This window comes from Mustela nivalis (genome assembly GCF_964662115.1).
Source record: "Mustela nivalis genome assembly, chromosome: 2".
NCBI lineage: Eukaryota > Metazoa > Chordata > Mammalia > Carnivora > Mustelidae > Mustela > Mustela nivalis.
In genome coordinates this window covers 51,939,605-51,964,167 of record NC_139021.1, presented here as the reverse complement: position 1 = coordinate 51,964,167, position 24,563 = coordinate 51,939,605, and the positions used below count along the sequence as shown (strand labels likewise).

The window sequence follows — 24,563 nt, the reverse complement described above, 5'->3', positions numbered from 1 at the left end:
ATGTCTTTAGAAGGCAAGACGACAAGTATTCTTGATCTGTTTTATTATTTTGTTCACTGAACATAAAATATTTATTAGACTTCAATAAATTCGTTCCTAACCGGAATCCCTTTAATGTTCTTCTAAGCTATTATATTTCTCAATCGTGAGGTAAAACAGTTTGGGGGTTTGGAGACAGAATATGTACTATATATTGTATAGTATATACAATATATAGTATTGTATGGCTTCTTACTCTGGTGGAGGAAATCTTGCCTCTTCTACCTTCCCACTCCAGGATTCTTTTCTGTTCCTCAGAAATAAAGCTGAGGAGTATAGCTGCTCCTTTGGCCTAGGAAAGCACTTTCCCTCATCTGTTGATGGCTGGATCTTTGTGGAGGCTTTCCTAAATCCCTGCTCACGCGTCAGCCTGGCTTTATTCTTTGCCCAGCATGGATATTTTGTGTGTGTGTGTGTGTGTGTGTGTGTGAGAGAGAGAGAGAGAGAGAGAGAGAGAGAGAGAGAGTGAGAGAGACCATTCACTGATGAACCGGCCATCTCCTATCCCATTAAAAAATAAGCTCAGGGCACGCCTGGGTGGATCAGTGGGTTAAGCTTTGCCTTTGGCCCAGGTCATGGTCTCAAGGTCCTGGGATAGAGCCCTGCATCGCACTCTCTGCTCAGCAGGGAGCCTGCTTCCTCCCCCTCTCTCTCTGCCTGCCTCTCTGCCTCATGATCTCTCTGTGTCAAAAAAAAAAAAAAAAAAAAAAAAAATATATATATATATATATATATATAATAAGCTCTGTGAAAATAAGACCCTGTTTATTTTGTTTGCTGCTGTATACTCAGTGCCTAGCACAGTTCTTAGTATAACCAACTGGATGCTAGTAAATCTACAGGAAATGTAATCAAGGCAATTACAATCAAGGCAATATATTAATTTTATTGTTAGTATCCCTTCTCAGTCTTGGATGATCCAAGTTCTGATTTCCAAATTTTCACTTGAGTCTGAGATATTACAAATTCTGACTTCCGCAATTGCAGAATGATATATAACCTTAACATGTAATATTAGGCACTGAGTACTAATACATACTGATGTTGGCCACTAAGGTCCATGAGGGCTCAATGGGAGAACACTGGGCTAGGAGACTCAGGAATGGGAATATTGTCTTATTACTAGAAGTTCTTCTACTTTGGCGTTCTTGGGGAAAGTACACACAGAGAGACCCCGACAAAGAAAGGCAAGGACAGTTTTACTGGTGGAGTGGTTCTGGCACCTCGGATCCCAGTGTGGAGCCACTGAGAAAATGCACTAGAGCAAGAGATGTGTGAAGGGGAGGAAGCACCATTTGACGATTTTATCTCTTCCGGCTCAGATGAAAATCTTAGAATCTTATCACTCTGGCCAATAACAAGATACAGATGGTGGTAATTGCCTACAACATCACAGATGGACATTGACTCAGCTCCTTCTGTATGAGAGAGGCCCCTTGCTCTTTTACCTTCAAGACACATGGATTTAGAAAGAACTGCACACAGTAGATATATCCCCATATAAATTGTGGTGCAGATTCTTAAACAGTTACACATTCATTTACCAGATGACCTAGTAATCCCACTTCTAGGAATTTACCCCAGATAAATGAAAACATGTGTTCCCACAAAGACTTGTATTTGAGTGCTCCTCACAGATTTATTCATAATGTCTTAAAACTGAAATCAAGAAAATACTTGGTGTTAGGGAATAAACAAATCACAGTTTATCTATATAATGAGATATTACTTAGCCATAAAAAACTCCACTGATATATGCAATATCACAGATGATGATTCTTCTTTTTTTAACAGATGAATCTTAAAAACGTGCTTTGGGTAGAAGAAGCCAGGCCAAAAAAAGATGACATGCTGTATGATTTCATTTTATGATATTCTAGGGGAAAAAAACTATAGTGACAGAAAGTAGAGGATTTGTTGTCAGGAGCTGAGGAGCTTGGAGAGAGTTGGGAGGAAGGAGAATGTTTGCACAAAGGAATGTGTCATTTTTGGAGTCATGGGAAATGTTCACAATAATGGTTGTGGGTACACAACGATATATGTTTGTCAAAGCTCATGGAAATATACACTTCAAACTGGTGAATTTTATTTTATATTAATCATACATAATCATATAGTGTTTACTTATATATATACATACTTGTATGTTTACTATATATAGTAATAGTATGTATATACATATATACATATATAGTATAGTATAGTATGTATGTTTACTGTATACATATACTATATATATAGATACTATACCTATATATGTATATATACATATACATATACTATATACATATACTATATATATGTATATGTATATATACTATATACATATACATATATAGTATAGTATGTATGTTTACTGTATATATAGATACTATATATATAGATATTATATATAGATACTATACTATATATAGTATGTATATACATACTATTACTATATATAGTAAACATACAAGTATATATATATAAGTAAACACTATATATATAGTATTTACTTAACCAGCTTTGTTGAGGTATGATTATATAATAATATATATTATTATATTATATATTATTATGTATAATATATTATTTATATATTATATATTATTATATAATTATATATATTCCTATAAATACTCTGGAATCTGATACAAAGATATTAGTATTTCTTCCTTTTGAAGAAGAGGGAAGGGAGGAAGAATGTAGACTTTTTGTTCCTATTTAAAAGAACAGCCTCTGGGGCATGTTCTAGCAAAATTACAATGGGTGACATATTTTCTGTTTCACTCAACATGGTTCTGAATGGTCCTTCTCATTTCACATTTTGTAATTACAAATTCTTCTTTGTGTTCTTCAGTGACATGTTTTTTGACTAGGAATTTTTTTTTTCCCAATAGTACTGGGGGATGTGGAGGGGTCATGAGAGGGGGAGTGAGTTGCTGCAGGGTTCTGTTCTTCCTATGAAATAGGAAATGGGTAGTTAAGGATTTTCTTGGTTTACTCATGTGTGGTAACTTGTCATCCGAACTTGTTATGGTTTGATCTGATGTGTCTCTTACACTTTTGAGTGTCTCCAATAGGAACCCTTCATTTGAACAAAAGTCCAAATATATGGCGATCTGGGTAATGCCTATGTGAATAAGCCTGTGTATTCATCCCTTTGACTTCAACCTCTAAGCTGGGCACTTCCATTAGTGAATTTTATTAATGTCATGCTATTCATAGGTATGATGGTTTTAGGTCTTTGAGCAAACTTTTCTTGAGTTTTGACCTCAACCTGACTTACTAAGAATTTAATAATAGATAACAAAGGACAAAATCTATTCTGCCTCTTAAATTTATGCTTTGTGCTCTGTTTCTCTTTGATTGTCCTGTTAAATATTTGTATCGATCTAACTTAAATTAAATAGTTGAAAATCTGATGGGGTCAAGGAATAAGTAAAAGTCAACCCACAGTAGATGTGTGGTAACTTCAGTCAGACCTTCTTTGGGATATTAAGTACCTCTCTCCGCCCCTGGTAAGTATTCATTCCCCAAACAAGGGATGCCATTCTAGATTTACTGTAGTAGAGAAAGGCATGGCCATTTGAAACCGGAGATATCTTCAACTAAATAAGCCAGGTTTATTTATTATCCCCCTCCTCATTGAACGAAGGAATGAGGAGATTCATATCTTCTTCTATTTTTTTTTATGGATTATGAGATTCAAATGTGTGGGAAATTATTTTCATTATGTTGTGGGTCTCTATTTTGAAAAATGAAAAATTTTCCTTTTCAGGATTAATTTGTAGGGAAGAATATTATTCCTAGTCCCAATCTTCTTAATTTAAAGGGAAAAAGCTATTTCTGACCATTGCTAAATCCCATAAACGCTGCCAAGATTCAACCACACCCAGTCCAAACTCTATCCAAACCGGGCCGCTTCTGCCATCTAGTGACCATGCTTCTGAACTACACACGTAGGACACTACCTAGCCTGGTAGGCTCAAGTGTCAAGATTTTTAATTTAATGTGTCATGTGATTAGTTTTGGCCTTCCTACCTCCTGTCTGTGTAATCTTGGGAAAATTATGTGATATTTCTGTGACTTAGTTTATTCATCTGTAGAATGGGCAGAAGGACCTGTCTCTTACAGTTTTCATGAGGTTCATATGAGGTTCATATATGAAAAATGCAGAGCAGAGTGCCTGGCATAAGGAAATCCTGAAGAAAAATGTGATAGTATTTTATTTATAATTATGCAAGTCCAGAGCTAAAAAAAAATAGGCCAAAGCATGGAAAATAAAGTTACAATATATGGAGTACTTCAGAATAAATTAAGTATATAATATTTAAAGCTTGGAAGAAAATCAACTTTATTTAGGCTTTTCATGTAGGCTGCCAACAAATGCATTATTGCACTTGTCTCATTCCAAGTCTTTCCCCACCTCATGCTGAATGTTCCCGTCACAGAAGACAACTCATTACTCTGCATACATTTTAATGCTTTTCTTCCTCTTTCTGAAATAGTCTCCCTCACATTTTTACATTTCACAGCCCTAAACTCCCAACTCAAATGTCAGCTTCCCATATACACTCCTCTAGTGCTGTCAGGTGGAGTTAACTGCCATGTAGCCTTTAATCTTGTCTTCATTAGAGCATCTGACAGAGACAGGCTCTACTGGAGAGAAGCGGGAATCCGGTGTGCGAGGCCATGTAACTAGTCGGTGACTTGCCGGCTGTGGGAAACTGTGTATTGTCTTTGTATCTTCTCCCCCTCAAGCCAATGCCTCACACAAAGACTTCATACAAAGACTTCGTGCTCCATAGAAGCTTGCTAAATTGAAATAGGAGTTTAGCAAATGTCTTAGAATGCCTTTTTTTAAAAATTTTTTATTTTTTATAAACATATATTTTTATCCCCAGGGGTACAGGTCTGTGAATCACCAGGTTTACACACTTCACAGCACTCACCAAAGCACATACCCTCCCCAATGTCCATAATCCCACCCCCTTCTCCCAAACCCCATTCCCCCAGCAACCCTCAGTTTGTTTTGTGAGATTAAGAGTCACTTATGGTTTGTCTCCCTCCCTTTTTAAGAAGGCTGAATGACTCATAGAGGCTTCTAATGTACGTTGAAGTACATCGGCCTACTGGTTTGAGTTGGCAGGGTTAGTCCCATCAAAACATGCTTTTGGCATACAAAATAAGTAATATCTCTTTTTTTTAAAGATTTTTATTTATTTATTTGACAGAGAGAGGGAGAGAGAGAGCTCAAGCAGGGGAAGCAACAGGGGGTGAGGGAGAAGCAGGCTTCCTGCTGAGCAGGGAGCCCGATACATGGCTCGATCCCAGGACCCTCAATCATGACCTGAGCCGAGGGCAGACACTTAACAGACTGAGCCATCCCGGCATCACCAAAGTAAGTAATATCTTAATAATAATAGTAATAATAGAGTTCATTAAAAAAAAAAAATTTGGAAATTACTAAAAATTTAAAAAAGAATCATGGCTCCCCTACCCAAATAGTCATATTTGATCTTTTTTCAGTGTTTTTTTCTATATATTGTTTTGATTATGGCTGTGATCCTTATCTGTTTGCAGTTATATACCCTGATTTTTTTTAAGATTTTATTTATTTATTTGAGAGAGAGAAAGTATGAGAAGGGGGAGGGTCAGAGGGAGAAGCAGACTCCCCACCAAGCAGGGAGGCCAATGCGGGACTCAATCCCGGGACTCCAGAATCATGACCTGAGCCGAAGGCAGTCGCTCAACCAACTGAGCCACCCAGGCACCCTATTCCCTGATTTTTAAGCTTAACATACTGGAAGTATTTCCCCGTCATGCTATATAAACATCAAAAACAATTTGAAGAACCAGAATCCCACTGAATAAATGTACCATAGTGTCCTTAACATCACTGTAGTTCAGACAGTTAGCTTGTTGATGTTGGTTTTTTTTTTTTTTTCCTCTTATATGTAATAACACGAAGTAAATCTTTGGGCATAAAGGTTTTCCTTTGCCCAGGATTATTTGCTTTTATGAGTCCCAGAAGTATAATCCCCCATTGACTGAATACCTTATTATAGCAAGCCCTGAGGGACACGAATTGGTTTTAATCAATGGGTTTTGGCTTCTGATGGCTCCAGGCCACCATTATGAACTTCAACTGCCCAGAACTCTACTGAAGATGTGAAGAAAGGCTTTAGAAGATTGGGCTGAGCAAACACAGAAGACGTACTGTTTTCTAAAACCATTCGCTGATATTAAGTTCCTTGCTTTAATTTTTATTGCTTGTTTGTGCGTGTGCATTTGTGTGTGTATTTTGTCATTTCATTTTATAAGTGAAACCCTCCAGCCCATTATGTGTTAGCTGATTTTATACCTTTCTTTTGCAAAGAATGATTTCTTTGATTTCTGGATTTACTCACTTATACATTTATTAATGCATTTTACAAATATTTATGGACATTTACTCCATGCCAGACACTTCTACTAGGTATTACATAACCAGGCATTAATAAGACACATTCTTAAAAGCATTGACAATGTAGGACAAAACTTAACTTCGACAGAAGTAAGAATTGTATGGCTTTGGAAGAAAAATGGGGGAATTTTTTTGTCTGGGGTAATAGGAAGACTTTACAAAGGAGCTTCTACTTCCGTCTTGAGTGATGTAGGAGTTCAGCTGTTGGGCATCAGGTGGATTCCAGTCAGACCAACCTCTTCATGGGTGTGAAAGGGAATGATATGGAAAAATCGAAATATTCTTTGTGGCTAATGAGGAGGCTTATACGGAGGGAAAGAACAGGAAATCATGTGGTAAAGATAGAATGAGGCTAGATAATGAAGGGTTTCTTGTATGTTTATATATATATGCATTTAATTTATATCTATCTTTATATATATAAATAGATATATTTAATTTATATCTATTTTTAAGTTGCAAGCAAAGTAGTTAATGTTTTATATTATAACCCATTAGGAGTCATTTAAAGTTTTTTTTCCTCTTCTTCATCCTCCTCTTCTTCTTCTCCTTTTTCTTCTAAAGCAAAGGAGTGGCATTAAATGATAATATTTAGGAAATATTATGCCAGGCATGTTACTTGGACATTTTAAATAAGAAGTTTTCACAACAATGCTATGAGACAGTAGAGTTGTTTTCTTGAATAATATGGGAGAGGAAAATAAGACTTAAAAGAAGTTAAGTAATTTGTCCAAAGCCACACAGCTGGTAAGTGGCCAAAGGGAGGTATAAACCTGAGTACCGTCGACTGCGGAACCTCTTAATCACTGTGGTCTATTCCCTCTTCAGTGACATATTTTAGAAAGATGGTTTTGGAGTCTGGAGGGAGGTAATTAGTAGTTGAGGGAGAGAATGAGAGAGACAGAGAAGTCAGAGCCCATTTGTGAAGCTATTGCAAAAATGCAGGACAGAGGTGATAAGGGCCCAAAGTTGGAGAGACTAATGGAGGCTGAGAGATTGGAAAAACAACAGCTCTAAGTATAAGGCTTGGATAACAGAAAACCACAGCAATTCTGGAAAAAATAGATTCATTTCATTAAGAAGACTGAAAATACCAATTGTAGCACCTATTATTTGGGGACTATCATAACGTTCTAGAAAATAGTTGTCCCTCTCTGAGACTGATCTGAGGTAAATGACATTTCTTTCAAAAAATCTGGCATAATTTCCTTTTGAATCATAGGGTTGCCTTTCATATACAGAGGAATTGTGTTCAAGGAAAATTCTTTATTCAGGCATTGCTTCAATACATTGCTAGATCTTGGGGTACGCAAAGATGAATGGACTAAAAACTTTCCCTTAGAAACTTCCCAGTCAAGAAGGGTTGGTACAGTTAAGACAAAATAATCACACTGCTGATAAAATGTACCCGATGTCCTGAGAGGTGTTAAGGCATCCCGAGAGCCCCCAGGGAGGGGACAGAATTTCTGGTTGTGGCATTTGGGCAAAGTCTACCAACAGTCTGTGGAGAGAGTCTGCATTTAAACTGGACATGAAGCATTTGGGGAGGGAGGTAGAGTGAGAGGTGGTGAATCCCGGGTAGAAAAAAAAAAGAGAGAGAGAATCATCACAGAAGGAGAAGAAGGCAAGAACTGGGCATCTGTGGGGAGAGCAGAGTCAAGTTTAGTTTGATGGTTGCAGAAGGCACGTGTCAGCAGAGGGAGGGAGGTAAGGCCAGGAGATACGAGGCCAGCAGAATGCCAAAGCAAGCTGTCACATACGGTCGACCGGGGCAATATGGCTGACACTAAGTAAACACTCTGGATGGAGGAAAAGGTTTTTATTGCGAATCACTGGATTAGAAATCCTTCCGGGTCCTCACACCTCAAATATCCACAACAGTCTTCACGGTGCCTGGCAGATGTGTTGCAGATGTGAATGAATGACTTTTGTTCTTCCTGCTATAGGTACGATAGAGAAGACCTACTTTCCAGCAAGCACACATCTTCTAAAAAAAAAAAAAAAAAAAGTAGCCAAAATTAATGGCTACCAGTGAACTCTGGAGTCAGGAATGGCTCCAAGTCTCACTGAGGACAAATGATCAAGCCTCTCGCTTCAAGCCCTCTTTCTTCATTTTCAATTGGGAACAAAATTAGAACCTACCTAGGAAGGTTGTGACATTTTAAAAGCCTGGCATACAAAGCACTACAGTAGGCTATTATTCGGGAGCTGTTAGAATTCTAATGTAGCAACCAGAGTTCCTTTCTTAGGCTTCTGGCAACCAACAGACCTATCAAGACGTTATTCTACCTTATCCTCACATCTGTCCTCCTGACATTTTATTTCACTCTTCAGAATGCATAAAGCAAAGAATCATAAACATAAAAATCATCACTTTTCCTTGCCCTAACTGATTGAAACCCTTTTCACATGACAGGCTTCAGCGGGCACTCTCACTAGCTGCCTGCTGGACCCTGTCAGCTCTTCCCGCACGCTGCCCCGGCCATCTGCTACGCGCCACAGCAAGCCATATGGAACTAGCCCCCACTTCTCTGGAAATGCTTGGCTTTTTCCTTCTGCGGGTTCTTTGCTTAGCTGTGCTTCCTAGGTCGATGGAATGCCCTGGTTTAGATAACAGTTCTCTTATCTTCCATCCTTGGAAGGACAGTCAATGACTTTAAATTTTATCAGGAGAACCTTTAGATGGCGCATCAACACTCAATGCTAAGTAGTGACCAAACACTTCACTAAAAGCCCTGTGACGTTTGTGACACAAGATAAATAATTCAGAAATCACGGTCCTGTTATTCTTTCCTACAACTCTCCCTCTTCTCTACAAAGGGAGTAATATTTTATTTGCTTTCCTTCTTTCCTCTGATACTTTTAGCTGCAATTATCTTCCTCCAAGCTTAGAACAGCAGGTACAGCCATGCTGAGATGATTAGTTCTTAACTGTTGCAGGTTATTAGCTGTGCAGAAAATTATATGCAAACCAAGATATGGTTTGTCTCCTACTGTGATAATCTCCATGAGATTTACAAATATCAAGGAGATTTCTAAGCTCTCCTTAAAACTCCTAGCAAAAACGCTCCTCTCTTCAAAGTAGGCGCTTAAATTAAACCTTAATCAGTTTTCAAAAATAACTTTTGAGGATTTTGTCTAAATAAATAAAAGTGTCGGGTTGCTTACTTAAATATACTTTTTAATGAAACAGGAAAAAAATGTCTTAATGGAACAGAGGTAAAAGGAAGCAATTTTTGCTGATTTTCAGCAAAACCATGAAGTGAGACAAGCAAGTTTTCAGCTGCCATAACATCTTTTCCACGCTTCTCAGTTTTTCTTCCCACCATGGCCCCAAGCCACTTATAAATCATATTTTTTCTACCATAAGAAAAAATGTATTAAAACACTAGGATGTGAGTATAAATTAATTAAAAAATGTCAACCCCCTGAAGATAAACGAAAGACATGTTTTAACAAAAGCACTTCCAAGGAAGAAATAAGCAATTCACCTTCATTTTCATGGGGGAATAATTTCGCTCTTCTATTCATTTTCTCTTAGGCAGCGATTCTACTTCCATAAAAAAACAGCTCTTTTCCTTCCAGTTCTTTCCAGAACAGAGTCAACATACTTAAATTCCTGTTAACTTTGTCTTTCCCAAAGCACTTACCATATATTGCCTCATAATGTAGTTATTTGGGTCCTACTTAATAAACTCAGATAGAAAGCTCAGTTAACTGTCTGTTTTTCTTTGTATGCACAATTGCAGACCCTATGCCTGGCTCTACTAGGTATGTATAAATGAATCTGTGCTGAATGATCTTGAGAAGTCCAACATTCACTACAGAACAGAGAACTTGGCATGGACGGAAGGGATCTCCGGAGTTAATTGCGTCAATGTTAGATCCTACATTTGAACACAAAAGGGTTTCCTTATATTTTTGTGGTTCTCAACCATTTATGTTTATTCATGCTTTAAATTTTTAAGTTTTCGGTGACCACTTTGAAAGGATTCACAAAACAAATCAAGCTAAACATTTCAGCACTGAATACAACCTTAGCTAGTATTTTGTAGTCAAGGACCCAGGGCAAGCTCCCTGGGATGGCATTGGCTCAGGAGTACTTGACTCCGCCCCTTGCCCCGTAATCTTCATCAGTGTCCCCCTTTGCTGCAAGCCACCCCAAACAACACACAGTTGAAATAAAAGATGGATCCCGCTAAGCAAACTCCATTTGTTGTCTACTATCTCTTCCTTCTAAGTAGACAGCCAACCTACTTAAGAAATTCAGTAGTCACTACTGGTTAATTAATTAATTTAAATTTTTATTATTTTAAATTTAATTTTTATTTTATTGTAATAATTAATTATTATAATATTTATTATTTATTATTTTTATTATTTTTATTATTATGTCCAATGTACATCACCAGTTTTTGATGTAGTGGTCAATGATTCATTAGTTGCGTATAATACTCAGTGCTCACCATAATACATGCCCTCCTTAATGCCCGTCACCTGGTTACCCCATCTCCCCAGGCCCCTTTCCTCTGCAACCCTCAGTTTGGTTTCCGGAGTCCAGAGTCTCTCATGGTTTGTCTCCCTGTCTGATTTCTTCCCATTCAGTTTTCCCTCCCTTCCCCTGTGGTCCTCCATGCTATTCCATATGAGTGAAACCATATAATTGTCTTTCTCTGCCTGACTTATTCATTCAACATAATCCCCTCCAGTTCCATCCATGTTAATGTAAATGGTAAGATTTCATCCTTTTGATCCCTAAGTAACATTCTATTGTATATATGAACCACATCTTCTTTATCCATTCATCTACTGAAGGGCATCTTGGTTCATTCCACTGTTGGGCTCTTGTGGACAATGCTTTTATGAATGTGGGGGTGCAGGTGCCCCTTCTATTCACTATGTCTGTATCATTGGGGTAAATACCACTTGTTAATCTTAGATACACTGCTGCCTATTTAATAATGCTTTATCTGCCCTGCCCAAGCTCTTCTATATATTCAAAAGGCAATATGCTCTCACATTCCACTAAACATTCTTTCATGGCACTGATGATCGTGCCTACCTTTTACCTTTGGCCAAGTACCCCTATTCTACCCATGTTACACACTCAATGCAGGGTTCTGGGGGACAGTCATCGCTCTAACAACATTACTAATTATAGCAAAAATGCAAGAAAAGCAGGGAACCCGTGAAAGGTTCACAGTTCTCCACTGATCCAGTGGGCCACAGAAGCTGGGTCAGTCACTGTGAAGAGGAGTCAGCTGGCATCTAAGACTCCCCTCAGAACGGAATCCCTTTGATTTCCTTGTCTTGATTCTTCATACTGCTCTACTCAGGGGCAGACCCAGATTCTGTGGGCTTGAACCTTAAATAATTTGGGACTTCTTTATGAAAAACAATAAAAATAACAAGTACAGAATTAGTTACAAAATAAATACTGATTTCCTTTGAAAAAAATCACAACAAATGACACACTCTAAAAAGTTCACATATACCCCAAACATCACAAAACCTACAAAAATAATAAAAGTTTTCAAATTAATTAAGTGTTGGATGCAACTTTGTGATAATGCTTTCCTACTATTTTGGGCCGCCTAACTCTCTGGTTACCTCTTTATATGACATATGGCGAGGTTTCTGGGCATTTCCATTTTACTCAAGCAGGGCCAATTTCAAATACTCATGCGTTGACAATACTCATTACCCAGTTAGCTGTCACTAACAGTCTTACAGTAGCATATTATGAATTTCAGTGTTAGTTATTCTCCATCAAATCAGCAAGAAAGTTATCTTTTATTGGTGTGTTGATATAATTTACTACTCTTTTTAATTTGCTGATCAAATATTCTTTTCAAAATTGATCTATTTATTTTAGTTAATTGTGGCTTTTGATATGATCTGAAATTTTATCGACTTTTTAATAAATTAATTGAGTTGAAATTTTTTTCTGTCTTTGAACACATACCATAGATTCTTTTTTTTTTTTTTGACAGAGAAAGAGAGAGCACAAGTAGGCAGAGGGCAGACAGAGGGAGAGGGAGAAGCAGACTCTCCACTGAGCAGGGAGCCTAGATGTGGGGCTTGATCCCAGAACCCTGGGATCATGACCCGATCCAAAGGCTAAGCCACCCAGTCACCCCCATACTGTAGATTCTTAAAGTATTATTGTTCCCATGCTCTATGTCTTGAATAGCTTTCTAATGAAGTTATTATTCCACATCCAGGGTTGTTAAAGAAAGTCATAAACTTAAAGAAAAATCCAAGTTACTTGCATTTTTACAATGCTTCATCTACAAAACAAGAATGTGTTGCAAAATTTGAAGTAGTCAACAATCCCAGGTACTGCAGATGGAGGGTTTTTTCCCCTCTATCAATGAGCTTAAGTGAAAGAGCTGCATACCGCACATATTCTGCAATTAATTAATCTCTTAAAGAGCACTTACAGCCATTTGTCTTCACCAATGTCATATGCTAATCTCCATATAAAGTATTTTATGCGCAGTACTTCTTTTTATGTCCACCGCTATCCTATTAGTTGTGAATATAATAACTATTATCATCTCCACTTTACAGGTGAAACTGTGAGGCTTGAATGTATAGCTAGCAAGTGATTGAGCCAGAAGTCATGCTTGGAAACTGAATCTAGGGCTCAAGCTCTTAACCCACTTACGATCAGATTTCTTTCTTGCCTTCTTTGATTGCTGTATTGATAGAAGTGAGAAGATTTGGCAGGAGGAAATGTGTGCCCTGAAATACCTGAAATATTGGCATTGCCTTAGCTTAAGGCTATGTATGGCAAGAAAAACATACTTAGCAAAGCTAAAAGGATGCATATTTCCCCCTCCCATTGTTCTAATGATTTATTGGATCATGGCAGTCATTTTAAGCCTCTGAGACGGGCAGAGGGAGCAAGGAGGCTCTAAGTTCTCACCACTTTTGCTAGCTATACAAGACTAGCCTGGTGTAAGGAAGGCAGAATCTTGGATCTTCCCCCTGGCTGTGACCTCTGTTAGACTCTGTCACCAGACTGGGGTACAGCTTCCTTCTCTCTAAAATGACAGAGAACTACACTAAGTGGTCTCTTAGGTCTTTTCCAACTCTAAAATTCCATGAAGCTCAAATGCAGTGCCAGTTTAAGTGGGAGCAGTGGGTGTACCTAGTACCAAAGACATTTATTTTTTCATTTATTTTTTTGAGAGAGAGAGTGTGTGTACAAGCACGGAGAGGGGCAGAGGGAGAGAGAGAAGCAAACTCCTGGCGGAGCAAGGGAGTCCAATGTGGGACTCAATCCCAGGACCCCAGGGTCATGACATGAGGCAAAGGCAGATGCTTAACTAACTGAGCCACCCAGGTGCCCCTATTTTTTTGTCTTTAGTTGCTAAACTCATACTATTTAGATATGGATATTTAGATACAGATATTTTCATATACTGAAAGACAAACCAAACTATTCTCTCTTCTTAAATATTCTGATTTATCAATTACCCACAAAATTAAAATAAAGGGGCTTTGATATTAATAAACTGTATTGTGCATAAGTAAGGATATTATGGGAGGTGATCCACTGATAAAACAACAACAATAATAATAATGATAATGATGATGGCCTCACTTGAGTTCATATTGGTTTATGGCAATCTGTAAATCCAATTTGGAAAATCAGTCATATTGAGACATGTTTACAAATAAATGCTCCTGACAAAAATTATAAATGATCAATAAGCTCATGAAAAAGTACCAATATCTCTGAGAATCAAGGAAGTGAAAATTAAATCAAAGAAATATAATTTTCTATCTCCCAAACAAATAAAGATGGAATGGAAATGTAATTTGACTTTCCTAAGAGAAAATTTGATAATATATTTGGAATTCCTTTTAATTAAAAAAAAAATTTATGAAAGCAGCTAAACTGAGCCCGACAACACTTTTTCCCCCAAGGGTACACCTGAAGCAAGAGTTAAATGTAAGAGGAGTCTAATTTTGTGCATTTCTGACTAATTATGACAATTCTAAGTTGTCCACTTCTTTTCCACTCATAATTCAAAGAGACAAGCCCTTGTCGTGTTTTGTGCCCCTCACTCCTTAACTGGACATCACGCTGACCCTGCCTCCTGCACCAGGTGGGAGGACCCCAGCTGAAGGTGCTCTCAGCGCTAGGTCTGCAGACCCTCCTACCACCGACTGAGGGCTCTGACTGGAGTCCCGGGCTCTGACTGGAGTCCTAGACTCTCTCTCCTCCCACAGTGGGATGTGAGCAGGGTTGTATCCAGCAGCCAGCGTCAACCATCCTTTCAGATCTTCTTCCCACCTGGGACAGGCTGGGAATCTAGTGTTGTTTGGTCTGAACAGATTTAAGGAGATTTTCTCAGGAAAACCTGAAAACTACCCGAGCCTGCCCTCATCCTACAGAGTCCCTTCAGTTGAGGGCCGTGGTCATCCAGAAAAGGCAGAGGCGTCTCTCTTACCTCCTGGAGCAAGGAGCTTCCCTGGGCGGGTGTGGGTCAGCGTGGACACTACTCGGGATTCCAGCTTTGCTCCATCCAGGGGCAAAGGGGTGGGGGGGATGGGGAGAAACTACTTAATGGGTGAGATGTTTTACTTTGGAGGGATGGAAATGTTTTGAAATGAAATAAAGGTAGTTGTACCATTTTCACCTCTGTTCATTAACAAATTTTTTCCCATGTATGGCTTCCCAGAACTCTTTTTAGCAAAGAAGAATGGCAACAGGAAAGTTCATAGACTTAATTTAGAGCAAGTGTCTTTTGGGAAAAGGAGAGGTGGTGAGAAGCGATGGGATTATTGGGGTAAAAAGGTTAATTCAAATCTACTTTTAAGAAAGAAACAACTAGCCATTTGGAGGATGAGAACAAAGTTCACTTTTACAGCTGTGTTTGTTTTCCCTCTCTTTCTCTGCCAGATAGAGGATTGAGAGAAAGTAAATGCACGATACTTTTTTGCTTGCTTGTTTTAATCATAAAACTATTCCCTGAAGACTTTAGCTAGAGCAGTGGAGTTTTGGTTTGGAAAAATTAGAGAAGCAATAAAGGAGAAGGAACTGCACTTCTCGCTGCCTCTAATTTTCTTCTGTAATGAGTTTCCTGCTTAAATGTGCATGCAATTTGTCCTTTTTTCCTTACGGGAAAATATGCGCAGTAGCAAAGCTTTCAGAGGGCTACTTTCCTCATAGAGCTCATTTTGACCCATTGGGGGAAAACCCTTACAATTAGTGCCAGTCCAGCCCTACTGTGGGAAACATTTGCAAGAACATGGAAGGTGTTGTTGAAAAGAATAATAGACCAAGGCCTTTTATTTTTCTATGATCTACTTATAAGAAAACCATAGATATCTAACATGCAAAGAAAAATGATGGCTGAAAGTGTTTCTCAAAGTGTTTGTGGACTGCCTGAATCAAAATGTCCTCATTATTGCCCAAAATACAAACAGTTGGTTTAATCCTAGAACTACTGAAACAAAACTGTTGGAGGTGAGACTACATTAAAAAAAAAATACACATAGGGACATCTTGGTGGCTCAGTCTGTTAAGTGTCTGTCTTTGGTTCAGGTCATAATCCTGGGGTCCTACAATCAAGCCCACATAAGGCTCCCTGCTCAGCCAGGAGTCTGCTTCTCCTTCTCTCTCTGCGCTCTCTCACCCCTCCTCAGGCTCTTGTTCTCTCTTTTTCACATTCTCCTTCTCTCTCTCTCTCTCAAATAAATGAATAAAATCTTTTAAACAAATACTTGTAAATACATTCTAAGTCAGAGGTCGATGAAGCATGAGCAGAGGACCAAATCCAGCCCACTGCCTGTGTTTATAAATAAAGCTTTATTAGCACACAGCTACACTCTGTTGCTGTTTTCATATGAAGATGGCAGAGATAAGCAGTTGTGGCAGAAGCTCTATGGGCCTGTAAATCTTAACTGTTTACTATCTAGCCCTTTGGTGAAAAAGTTCACCACCCCTACTCTAAGCTACTGCCTCTCAAACTTTCATGTGCATAGGAATCTCTCAGAAATCATTTGAGAAAGATTTTGACTCAGTAGGTCTGCCTGAGGGCCCGAGATTCTTTTTCTCTCAAATCTCCTATGTGATGCTGATGTTGCTGTTTTGTAGATCACATTTAGTACCATGGTCTAGAGTAGCTGTTCCCAGAATATGACAAATGTAAATTCTTAACTCCAGCATAAGTCTACCAGGTCAGAAATGCTGAATCATGAGAGACTATGGACTCTGAAAAACAATCTGAGGGGTTTGAAGTGGCAGGGGGGTGGGAGTTGGGGTACCAGGTGGTGGGTATTATAGAGGGCATGGATTGCATGGAGCACTGGGTGTGGTGAAAAAATAATGAATACTGTTTTTCTGAAAATAAATAAATTAATTAATTTTTAAAAATGCTGTGGTTTGGACTCAGCAATCCATGTTTTATCAAGCCTTCCAGGGGATTTCTGATGCATTCCAAAGCTTGAGAACCACTTGTCTGGATTATCCTTATGTAAACTAAAACGATCTTCAAAGAGCCTGAAATTACATGTTTATGTTAGACTCCATTGTCTAACATACACGTCATTGATTTTCCTAAACATTGTATATATTTGTTGATCATAATACTCAGCAGGGAAGGAGACATGCTGTATGAAATTGCCGTTTAATAATCTGATTTATTTCTTCCTTGTGTATCCAGAATGGCAGCTTCAAGTAACTAAAATTTTAAATATGACTTCTTTGATTTATTCTAGTTTAATTAATAATTGCTTTCAGAGGGGTTTTTTATTTTTGTGCCTGCTCAAAATAGCTTCAAACGGCATATGTCATCTCTAAAGTGAACAACAGAGGGAGCTGGTGTTATAATACTAATCCATGAGAATTAGGGGCATTTCCCCTCTTTATTAGCTGAATCAAAGGAAGAACAGCCTCTTGACTCATTCTTGAATAAAATGTTCTTGTGTAGATGCGTAGGGCCCATTATAGACAGCCCTTCTAATGCCAAAGCAGCTATATGGTATGTTCGAAATGAGTGTAACATGTAAGTAATTCCATACGATTACTTTGTTCTTTTTTAAGATTTTATTTATTTATTTATTTATTTGACAGAGAGAGAGACAGTGAGCAAGGGGCCATGAGCAGGGGAAGTGGGAGAGGGAAAAGCAGGCTTCCTGCCAAGCAGGGAGCCCGATGCAAGGCTTGATCCTAGAACCCTGGGATCATGACCTGAGCTGAAGGCAGACGCTTAATAACTGAGCCACCTAGGTGCCCCTCTATTCAATTACTTTCAACATTCACAGACCTAATATGTTCAAACAGTATTGAAGGTACAAGAGATTACTAGAACACAGAACCTGTTCTCATTAAACATAAGGTTCTGGGGAGAAGGAGTATTAATAGAGACATGTAAATAAAATTAATAATATAGAATACAACCCCCTACTAAGATCAGAGAGGAACAGAGAGCTGCTTTGGCTGGAAGTGTCTTTTGGGTTCATGACATGAGTGGTCACAGGAAAAGCTGAGCCATGTGGCACTGTACTAAAGGAACCCTCCCCACAGCAATAGAAGTACAAACTGGTCATCATAACCATCCAGTTTGTCGACAGGAGAGAAATGTTTACAAAATGCAATGGAATTTATTCCCTGGGATGAGGGACTAGCACACAGGAGACAAATGGACTATATTATATCCTTGCCTTCAGCACCACAAAGATTTAAATGGGTTTGACTGGCATGGATTCAAGATTTGGCTTAGCGTATCCAGTCAAACAAATTAATGTTAATACAGCTAAAGGACTGAAATGAACGATGCTGTGTCATTTTGTCCTACCAAGTAATTTTTTGTCTGATCAAGAACATCATTTTATGGAACATTTTGTATAATACTTAGAAGTACTTGGTGGATTAGAGACTAAGTAAATATTTGCTGATATATGAAGAGGTAGATGGAGAAGAAAATGGCAGATTAGATAGAATAAAGAGATGGTTGAAGTCTGATGAGAGTGTTGTCAGTGAGAATGAAAGAGAAAGGAAAACTGGAGAAATGTTGTTTAGGTAGACTCTCAGAGGTTTGATAATTATTTGGATACAGAGACATAGAAGTCAGTGCATATGAAAATGACTGGTGACCAAGTGATGATAAGGTCTTGAGCATTAATAAAAAAAATTGGAAAGCTATTTGAGTTTGGGTGTGTGTCTGAGGATGAGCTTAGCGTTCAACTCTTTTAACTGGAGGGACTACAGTGCCGAGGGTGTGATAAACAAGAGGCTGTTGGCATCACAACTTTGAGGTCTGGAAGAAAGTTTTGAAATAGAAGTAGAAATTGCAGTTATCTTTATAGAGATTTTAGGACAGCTTAAGTTATGATAAAAAGAAAATATATCTAGTTGCAAGTGTACTGATCCGTCCAATAACATTTATCAAAGATGTAGCATGTTCTATGCTCTGGGCTACAGGCTGATGCGTATATCGGCCCATGTTTTTGGAGGACTGATTATAGCATAGGTACTGCCTGGTGATAAGACAGGGGCAGCAAGCTTAGATGAAATTTACATCCTAGTGGGAAGAGATAGAAAATAAAATGAAGACGGAAAATGTATACTGTTAGACATGATATGGAGAAAAGTAAGGCCTGAAAGCAAGATGGAGACTGCTAGAGCTAGGGGCTTTCACTTTTGAGCAGGGTGATCAGGGAAGGCCTTGCTGAAAAAATAGCATTTGCACAAAGACCAGAAGTGGGTAAAGGGGCAAGGATGCATGGGAAACACATGCTCCAGGCAGAGCAGCATGTAGCAACAAGAATACTCGGTACAAATGCAAGGGGGGGGGGGGGGGACATGCCTGCAACACTGGAATAATGCCAAAAAGGTCAGGGTTTCAGCAGCGGAGTAGAGTAATAGGAGATAAGGTCAAGGAGGTGACAGGGAACAGTTCATGTGGGAAGGACTTATAGGCTGCTGAAATGACTTTGGCTTTCATTAAGAAAGAGAGGAGAGGGTGCCTGGGTGGCTCAGTGGGTTAAGCCTCTGCCTTCCGCTCTGGTCATGATCTCGAGCCCTGCATCAGGCTCTCTGCTCAGCAGGGAGTCTGCTCCCAACCCCCACCCCTGCCTGCCTTTCTGCTTACTTGTGATCTCTCTCTGTCAAATAAATAAATAAAATCTTAAAAAAAAAAAAAAAAAAAGGAGAGGAGAACCTATCAGAGGGATTTTCATGGAGGAGTGACAGGATCAGACTTATATTCCATAGTATCACTTGGGCTTTCACTGGGAAAAATAACTAAAGAGGCAAGAACAGAAGCAGTTAGAAGACTAATTTAGGTAAGAAATGACGGTGGCTTAGACCAGGTTAACAGCAGCAAAAGTGGAGAAGGGCTGCATTCTGGATATATTTCGAAAAAAGAACTGATAGGACTTGACTGGTTGATTATGGGGTGGGAGAGAAAAGGGGGGGGAATAAAAGATCACTCCACCATGTTTTTCTCTGAGCAATTGGAAGTGGGGCATTATCATTGTCTAGGATGGAGAACTCTGAGATAAAGTTGGTGTTAGGAAGGAAAGATCAGAATTTTGTCTGAACATGTGAATGGTGAGATACCCTTTAGACAACCAGGTGAAGTCATGGAAGAGGCTGTTTTCTATATGACCCTGGAGTTTGGGACAGAATTGTAAGCAGGAGATATGAATGTGGCAGTTGTCCTGTCCAGATGGCATTTGCAGCCTGAAGCAGATGAAGTGCCCAAAAGAACGAGTGCAGACAGAGAGAAAAAGAGCTCAAAGGCTAAATTAAAACGAAAATCCTGGAACATTCAATATTTAGAGTCAGAGAAAACTACAAGAACTAGTCAAAGAGAGGCAATCAAGGAATTTATACTAAAGAAAGACAGAAATAAGTGTAAGTATTTTTGTACTTATTACAGAGGGGGTTCAACGGAGGAAAAAGATTGAGTCTATCAAACTAGTGAAGGATCAAAAAAGATTTGATAGACAAGGACCTGGAAGTGGGTGAGGATGTTCTAGGCTCAGAGAAACAAGGTTCACCAATCCAGCTCAGTGTGATAGGGCATGGTCAATGAAAATGACTTTGAAGCCAGACTGCCTGGATTTGAATCCTGGCTCTGCATTTACTAGCTGTGTGACATTGCCAAATTACTTCAACTCTGTGGGCTTCAGTTTCCTCATCTATAAAGTGAAGATAATAATAGTACATACATCATAGGGTTGTTATGAGGATTAAATAATTTAATATTTGTAAAATTCTTCAGTTACATAGTATGCTATGTGCTATATAGAAGTATTAGTTAAACAAATCAACACATGGAGATTTGCAGTTCTGTGGAATAATTCAGGAATTTTAATGCTCAGAGTACAGAGAGGATGGGTGGGGAGGAGAAACAGTGAGTCATAAGTCTGGAGAGACCAGCTAGGGCCGCTCATTGGAGCTCTTCATATGGTAGTAGGGTATTTGAGCTTTTCCTCTAAGCAACTGATCAGATTCACGTTTTTGAAATGCCATCCTAGAATCAGGGTGAAGGTTCCTGAGTGATGAGGTAAGGTTAAAGGCAAAACGTGAGTAAGGAGAAAGAAGTGAGATGGTGTGAAGAGGAGGAGTGAGTGAACTGGAGAGCATTAAGAGGTCAAAATCTGCAGTGATTGGTCATGACTTGGATATGAAGAGTAAGACAAAAGGGAAGAACTCGAACGACTCCCGGGTTCTCTACTGTGTTACTGATTAGTTGAGAAGGAATATAAGAGGAAGAACATGTGTCTTTAAGGGAAGATAATTTTGTTTTGTAAGTGCTGGAATTGAGTACTTCTGAGACTCAGGCTAAGAGGATCAGACCCTCTGGGCAGCAGAAGCATGGGATACAATCTGATGCATGGCCATGACCTCAAGAGAAGAGTCTAGGTCGGACATGCAGATTCAGAAGTCAACATCGCGTAAGTGGTTGTGGGAGTCATAGAATTAGAAGAGATGCCTAAGGAATAGCATGTGCATGAGAAATCCTAAGCAGAGCCCTGTGCAGCATCAGCACGTGGAGAAGAGACACCTTCTTCACACAGAGGTGGAAGAAGCAAGGAAGAGTGGCTTCTTAAAAGCCAAGAAAAGGAAAATATCTAGGAGGATGATGACTGAAGCCCCAAATGTTGCCTATAGTGAGGGCAAGGACGAGAACAAAAGAAATTTCATTAGGTTTGACTATTACGAGATCGTTGGTTCCTCACCATAAAATGAAGTGGTAAAAACTGGAGGCTAATTACAGTGGGCGTAGTAGACACAGTTTGTGCTCCTCCCATATCTTTCCAGCATTCGCCATTCCCATACCTGCTCATGGGCTTCTACTACAAACACCTGCCACTTTCTGCCCTTGTGGCCAGCAGGAGCCCAGCTTTGTCTTGGAGCTGGCCAGAACGGCTAGAGTGTCAATGTCACCAGGAGCAACCTCAGTGATCTGAGATGAGAGTTGATGGGTAAGTACCCCAGGATTCCCACCTCCAAAGAGGGTAAACTCTCCGACATGTTCTGCATAATTTCTCAAATGTCCTCAGTGAGATTCAAATCTCAGTAGCACCCTATCCATTGACACACCCTATCTTGACTCTTCCTTCTCTAAGTCACCTCCCCCTGGCTGGGATTACCTCCCAAATAAGCCACTCCTATCAAATTCTCATCAGAGGACAACACGGAGTTGCCCAACTTAAGATATTAGGTAATAAAAGTTATAAAGAGACAAAGACTAAAATAAGTAGAATATTGAAGCAAGATTGTGGATGAAAAAAAAACATATAGGGCTGTGGCTAAAGGATGGCATAAGGTCTAGAGATTTTTTTTTTCTCTTTATATCATAGGAGAAAATCAAGCAAGTTTACATTCTGAGAGGAAAGAGCCTCTAGGAAGGGGCTGAGAGTGTAGGACAAAGGACAGTGTCCCTGGGATAGTTAGAAGTCAGGTGATTGCACAAGAAGGGATTGTGAATTGAGGAAAAAGGGCACATTTTCCTTGAGTAAGAGGAAAGGAGAGTGCAGTTGAGTGTTTATGTTTTGGTAGCTGGAAAGCAGAAAAAGAGCTCATTCTCTTAGGGTGAAGAAGATTAAGGTCCAAGTATAAATCTATTGAGCAAGAAAAAGGATAAAAGTTGAGACTAATAGAATGCCTTCATTTAGGCGTCGAATGGAAAAGAGAAAAATTTAGAAAGGTAAGTCACAAAACGAGTAATACAGTGACATGGACATGAAAGAAGAAACACGTTGAAAGGAGAAAATGATCAAATTGGCCAAGATTGTAGACTGGCTGAGGTGATAGGAAAAGGTTTTTGGATTTTTCCATTTCCTACATAATTATCAGTGATTTTAGTGAGAAGATAGAATAGAAGCTATTTGCTTAAAGGAAAAAGGAGTAAGTGGAAAGGGAAACAATAGAGAATAGTAAACAGAAGAGCCCTTGATCAACTAATAATTCCAAAATATATATTCATATCAGTTTAATGGAGAATGATATTTCCAGGGACACCAAAGGCTTATACTCAAAACTCATCAGCTATTTGGTTCTATTATATGAAATAGCCTAGATTTGATAATTTTTAATTACAAATAGGATAATTTCATATGACTTAACCCAATACCCTAAAATGTCACCTAACCCATCTTGTCTTACTGACAAGAAGTCAGATTCTCCGGTCCTGTGGGCTAAGTTTACATGGAATACCTAAGCCATAAAATTGCCAAGAATCCTTTATAACTCATGAGACACATGGGTGGGGGATAATGAAAATTGACAAATTATAATTTCATTGTAATTTCAGAGTAAAGTAAAGAGTAATTTCATTACTCTTTGCTAATAATGTATACTTGACAATAAAGAATAATAATTTCTATAACACAGTATTAGAAATAAGCAGTTTGCTTCTTGCTATATTTTCACAAATATTCTGAAAATAAAAATCTTTCTCTAGATCCCTCAGCTTTTTTTCTAAGTATTTTTGAGAGTAAAAAAGCTATAATAGAATGAAACTATGAATGGTAATTTATCTGCTAGAGACACTATTAAATGAAAGCAACTTTAGTGAACTTGATTATTTTGGACCTTACTCCTTGCTTCAATAATTTTTCTCAAATTTAATTGCTTGAAGGCCAATGATGAAGGGCATGTAAAATGCAATTAACAGATGAAAAATCTCTCTTGTGATTTGATATTAAGCAGAAGTGATGGAGTGTGACATTAAAAAAATGGTATCAGAGGTGTACACTTTGCATTTCACTTTAATTATATCAATTTCAGATTCTGGAACACTGCAGTTTCACACATGCTTAATTAAATTATGTCAGTACCAAGACTTTTAGGTTAAAAAAATTTTTTTGGAGGAAGTTTCAAAGACAGATAAGATGAGGACAGTCATTCTTTCCCTTTCTGGTTACTGGGTCAGAATAAGCTCTTGATTATCTCTTTTTACCTGTAATGATCTATGGTTGTAGTAGAAAATGATTTGAATGGAATTCAAAGCCCTGAAGACAACTGATATGATTTTCAGTAGACTTTGGGCTCACAGGAAGGACAGTGGTCTATATTAATTTCACTCACTTATTCCCTCTTATAAGTAGTTTCAAACTGATCTACTTTTTGCAGATGTAAAAAACAAACAACAGAGAGACTAATAAAGCCCCCTTTTTTTTTAAATTAAAGAATTAAATCATTCATTTTACTTCAAAGAATTTAAAAGGTTGGGGCTCCTGGTTGGCTCAGTCAGCTGCCTTTGGCTCAGGTCATGATGCCAGGGTCCTGGGACTGAGTCTACTGTGGGGCTCCCTGCTCAGTGGGGATTCTGCTTCTCCTTCTCCCCACTGCTTTTGCTCTCTTTCTCTCTCGCTCTCTCTCTCCCTCTCAAATAAATAAATAAAATCCTTTTTTTAATTAAAAGCTCTAATTTATACCCATTTTACAAACCAGAAACTAAAACTTAAAGATACTACTGTTTAGGTTGTGTCCTGCTGGTTGTATTGTTGATGTACAAGTTTCCCTATGACATATCATGTACAGCATTCCTGATCTACATGTTCCTTTCAAGGGATTCTGTGAATATACAGGAATTACATA

The 24,563-nt window shown here is 38.6% G+C and overlaps 1 protein-coding gene across 1 annotated transcript in view; it reads left to right on the top strand.

Annotated features, from left to right (window-relative positions):
- LOC309859045 (uncharacterized protein) overlaps nucleotides 1–24,563 on the top strand; it is a 113,480-nt gene that overhangs the window by 75,686 nt on the left and 13,231 nt on the right. The window lies entirely within an intron of this gene.